The sequence below is a fragment of the Octodon degus genome, unplaced genomic scaffold (genome assembly GCF_000260255.1).
Source record: "Octodon degus isolate 3935 unplaced genomic scaffold, OctDeg1.0 scaffold00176, whole genome shotgun sequence".
NCBI lineage: Eukaryota > Metazoa > Chordata > Mammalia > Rodentia > Octodontidae > Octodon > Octodon degus.
Genome location: NW_004524752.1, coordinates 448,523 through 453,823, shown reverse-complemented (window position 1 = coordinate 453,823; position 5,301 = coordinate 448,523). Strand labels below are relative to the sequence as shown.

Genomic DNA, 5,301 nt, shown 5'->3' with positions numbered 1-5,301 from the left:
AATACATAATGGGAGGGACCTACACAGAGCTAGAGCCAAGGTCTCATGTAATGGTAGGACAGGTGGACCTGCTGTTTGGACGATGGGTTTTCTTTCCTCCTCTTGTCATAACAGATCTGGATATACTACTGGTCACCCTGATCACTTTGCAAAGTGCTTTAAAGCCCACTGAGGATAAACCTAGGGGAAACCAAAAACTCCAAATTAGGATAACTTTGGGAGGGAGGGTGTAATCTCCACTATTGTCCACCAGAGGGCAAAAGCTTCACATCAGCCTGCAAGTGACCTTCCTGTCTGGAACTGAGCTAGGAATTTAGAAGAACCGAAGGCCAGGCGGAGAGGAAAGCAGGAGAAACACGCGTGAAAGTATTGTCCAAGCAGCCAGGAAGCATCAAGGGGCTCTGTGTGCTGTCACACTTAGATGTATGGACATGAATGAGCACAGGATCTAACTGGAGCTATAGAGGCTATGTGTGTGTGTGTGTGTGTGTGTGTGTGCGCGTGTGTGTGCGTGCGCGAACCTCAAAATCCTCATGGGCAGCTCAGTATCTGGCCACCCATCCTATTTGCACTAAAAAAAAAAATCATTGTGTGAGACATGGAGAGACCGTCTCTTACTATGGACGCCAGAGCGAGTGACAGTGTCTCTCCTGGCCCGGGCAATAAGGGTCCGGACATGGACAACTGTCCTGGGCTCAGCAATCAGACCCTCCACCCAGAACTTCCCGTGTGAAAGGAGAAGCGTGAAAGCTGAGGGCCAGTGAGGCGACCTGTGTTGGTGCTTACGACAACAAATACTAACTCAGTGAGCTAGCAGGAGTGGCACCGCGGATACAGCCACGGGCGCCGAGAGGACATGCCGTCATCGCTAGCCAACTTCGATTTCTACGGCAGATGGCATGAATCACCAAGAGCAAAAATATCCGAATGATCCTCCACACAGAATCTGGGGTGGCCATTGGTCATGGAATCTTTTGGGGGAAAGATGTATGGGCACTCCAGGCAGATTCTGCTAGGGATATATGCACTGTTAGGGTCAGTATTTTTTTAAAAATTTTATTGTTTTATCCATTGATGAATCTACAACATCTAGAAAAGGTTCTGGGACATGGAAGTACTCACTAGATATTTGCTGCTGAGTGAGTTAACTAATAGGAAGCTCAAATAAACCATCATGGTGGAGAACTAGCACCCTCGACCCACTTGCAGTTTTTGCTTCTTTCCTGAGCTGTCACGGAACCCAGGGCCTCCCACGTGGAGGCAAGTACGGTACCACTGAGCCATATTCCAGGCCCCAGAAACTTTTAAATAAAAAGGAAACCCTTTTGCCATTAGGAAGAAGAGTGCAATATTTTTGCAAGTGTTTACTATGAATCTTCTTCCTAACATTTACCAAAATGACTTGCCATCATTTCCACGGTAACTGTACACTAGGATGAAAGAGATGCTCACAGCTCTGGGAAATTAATTCGACCTGGTTCTGATCTACCACACCCAGAGAAAACCTCAGAGCTGAGGTGTGAAGTTGGGTCTATCAAATTTATAAACCAGTACTTGCTATATTCTCCTGATGACAGCTATTATCTAGGGTACTTGCAAAATATCCAAACTCCCGAGCTTCACTACAGTCCTTCTAATGAGGCTCGCCAAAGGAATGACTAGGTAGTTTATGTTTTCTTTTTCTTTTTTTAAAGAAATGTACCATTTTCTTAGAAACAGTCTTACAAAAAATGAAAGTTTTTCAGGAAAAAAAAAAAGGAAGCTAGATCACCAATGTCCACCTGCAGAGCTGGGGAGACACGGTGGTGTGAGCTGCTGAGCTCATTTGGAGCCAGCGTGAAGGTCTGAGAAAAGAACCAGTCTAAAAATGGCAGATGTTACCATAGGAGCCCAAGGAACAGGGGCCCTGGAGCTGCAGCCACCCTTCCAGAACACTTAACACTAAACAGGCCCTCGGCACGTCAGGATTTCGTCTTACGGCTGCATCGCTTCCATCCAGATCTGTACTTTTATGACTTAAAACTAAGACTTGAGGAGGGGTGAGGAGCGTGATCACTGCTGGAAAAGTTCCCCCAGCATAGCTACCCTGCACTCAAGGGCCCTGGCTCCTCTCTAGTCCCTGGGGACATTTATTTTATTTTATTTTAATTTTTAGGGAAGGGTCTACAGGGTGTTCAGGGTCTCACTACTAGATCGGACTCATAGTGATCCACCTGTTTACAGCCTCCCAAGAGCTGGGATTACAGGCATGTGCCACCATGCCCAGTCTCAACTGTCATCTCAGCATGCCCCCGGGGGGGGGGCAGCACAGCAGGCCCAGGGATTGAACCCCCGGCCCCTGCTCCTGCTTGCAAGTGCTTCAATCTACTGAGCTATTTTGCCGGCCCTCCAGGGGACATTTATATTTAATATATTTTAAAATCTGAGGGGTTAAAGGTAAAAAAATAAGGAACATGGCAAGAAGCCTGAGCTGGAGAGGGCTGCTTAGGCCATCTGGACCTCCTCTTTGACCCCTTTGGCTTCTGGTTTCTCCTCCTTGGTCATCTCTTCTGTAACCTCTTTCTTCCCTTCTGGTTATTTCTCTTTCTCATCTTCTGTTTGACTCTTTTGGTTTTCTTGAAGTTGGAAGAGTTCTTACGGCCACCTTCACCTTCCTCATCTGAGTCAGAGAACTCTTCCTCACAGGCAATGTGCTTGTCAGAAGAACAGATTGAGGTATGCTTGTCAGGGTCTTCTTCATCCCTATCACCACTCTCCTTGGGAATGGCATCCTCAGGAGTTGACAGCATTTGGACCCCAGGTGCATGGGGCAGCATTCTCAGGTTCTCAAAGAACCGCTGTTTGATCTTCTCCAGGTACTCATTAGTGTTCTGGTTAGTCATATTGGAAGGACTGATGTGAAGCTTGAAATCTGGTCCAAAGTATTTGAAGTAGTCATTGTATGGGAGTGCATTAGGGATCTCTGTGTCTAGGGCCACAGCTGTTTTGTATGCCCAGCACCAGGAAACATTACGAATGGTGTAACTACCTCCTCCCAGCATCTGCATAGGCAGGTTGAAGCTTTTGACAAATTCTACACACTTGGAATGCCCTTTGATAGTTAGATTAAAACAATCCAGCTGTTCTCCAGAGGGAGTCTGAGCCACACTGTAAGACCACTGTACTAGGCTGAAACATCTCCACTACTTTGGACATGATTGGCTTGAAAATGACCTCGTTGGATTCATCATCAATCCCATCTCGGAGTGGGTAGTTAACAGCATAATACTTGCTTTTGCCAGCCCCAATATCCCATAGGTCCCTGGTTCCTGGGAAGTACTCTCCATATTTATGAAAAGACACAGTCAAGACCCGGTCTGTGGTATAGAAGGCCTCTTCCACGCCATTGTCATGGTGACTATCAATGTCAACATACAGTACTCTCTGGTGATACTTTAGCAGGTCCAGGATGGCCAACATGATGTCACTGACATAACAGAAGCCAGATATGTCAGACTTCTTTGCATGGTGCAGGCCCCCAGCCCAATTTACAGCGATGTCCATCTGCTGCTTAGTAAGTTTCACAGCACTTGCTACAGAGCCACCAGTGGACAACTGACAGAACTCAAATAGGTCACCAAATACTGGACAGTCCTCACCAATGTTGAATCTCTGCATCTGCTTGCTGTACTCCTATGTATTATCTGGATGGATGGAGCACAAGAACTTAATGTGGTCATTGCTGGGATAGTTGGTCATCTCCTCAGCATTGGCCTTGTAAGGGCAATACATTTCCATCTTTCGGTAGAGGCCAGAATTGAGCAGCAGATTGTGAATCATGGGATTCGGTGAGGCTTCATTGGATGGCCTTGTCCATAATAGTAATTCCCACTATCCCTGTTGTAGTAGTGACAGGCTTTCCTCCTGGTGCTCTGAGTCTGCGACATCTTGTTCCCTCCAGTCCCTCCTGTCAGTCAGTCCCTCTTTTTTTAGAAATGTATTTTAGAACAGTGCTTACAGGGTCTCCCTACACAGATCAGACTCGTAGTGATCCTCCTATTTTCAGCCTCCCAAGCGCTGGGATTACAGGGACATGCCACCACTCCCAGTCTGGTAGTTTATGTTTTCATGAAAAGCACCGTGGACTGTTTTTTGTCATACAGGGTGAAGAGACTTCCGGTACTTTTCCTTTGGGAACTAGAAGGTCTTGAAAAGGTCAGGTATGCAACCACCATGCCTGTCAAGGATTCATTCAGCATTCAGATGTGAGGTTCTCATCCTCACCGTTGCTGGTGTGACCCCCCCACTCACTGATGTCTCCTACAGTCAGCCTTTTGGAGGTGTAGGCAAGATGATAGGGCAGCAGATGAGGCTAGAGCAGAGTTTTACTGAACATGGTAGAAGACTGCTCCAGCAGTGTACTGCGTTAAGGACTGTGAGTATGTATCACTCACTGCTGTGTAGGGCACTGTTTTTGGAAGAGAATGAAACCCTATTTCTTCTGCTCAGGTTGTGAAAGCCCTTTCAGAAGGAGTTGATATTCCAAGGATTAAAATGACATGGAAACATCCAGACCTTTGAGCACTCTTAAAATATGTGTGTTGTGTGCTGGCCCCGCCCCCAGGGTGCACTGAGATGGTGATTGGGACTGAGTGTGGTGGTGCACACTTATAATCCCAGCACTTGGGAGACTGAAAACAGGAGAATCACCGTGAGCCCAGTCTACATAGTGAGACCTTGTAAACCCTGTACTAATACATAAAAAAATAAATAAAAATGTAAAAAGATATGTGTGTTGCATTGACTGGTGAATTGATAACAGGTTGGAGAAATACAGCAGACTACAAGCTCATCTTGAAACATATAAAATAGCAAGAAGGAAAAAAATCTCTTCTCATTAAAATAACTTTAACAACATCTGTTTTTTACATATACTAAGCAAAAATAGCATTTTTTCCAAAGGTAATTGTATTTTTATTTTCAATTTCTTATGAACAACATTCCTTCCAACTTTCAAAGTTCTTTCTTTCCATGGGACAAGGTTTGTTAGGTATATAAACTCAACAATGTTAGGAATTTTAAATTTTCTAAACCCTTTCACTTGGTGTGACACTGAATTAATCCTTTCTCACAAGTTCGGAGAATGTGTTAGTCACTATTCTAATTCTGTGACAAAATACCCAAGGATGAAAACCTAAAGAAGGAGTGGTTCTTTTTGCCCCTCATTTTAAGTCTCAGGCCTTGCTCAGCTGACTGTGTTGTTGTACACAGTGGTGAGGCAGAAGAGTTGTGGCAGAAGGCTGTGGTGGAGAAAAGCTGCTC

The 5,301-nt window shown here is 45.4% G+C and overlaps 1 pseudogene; it reads right to left on the bottom strand.

The window, feature by feature from the left end:
• Positions 1 to 2,484: 2,484 nt before the first annotated feature.
• Positions 2,485 to 3,926, bottom strand: LOC101578069 (annotated as a pseudogene).
• Between the last annotated feature and the right edge of the window lie 1,375 nt (positions 3,927 to 5,301).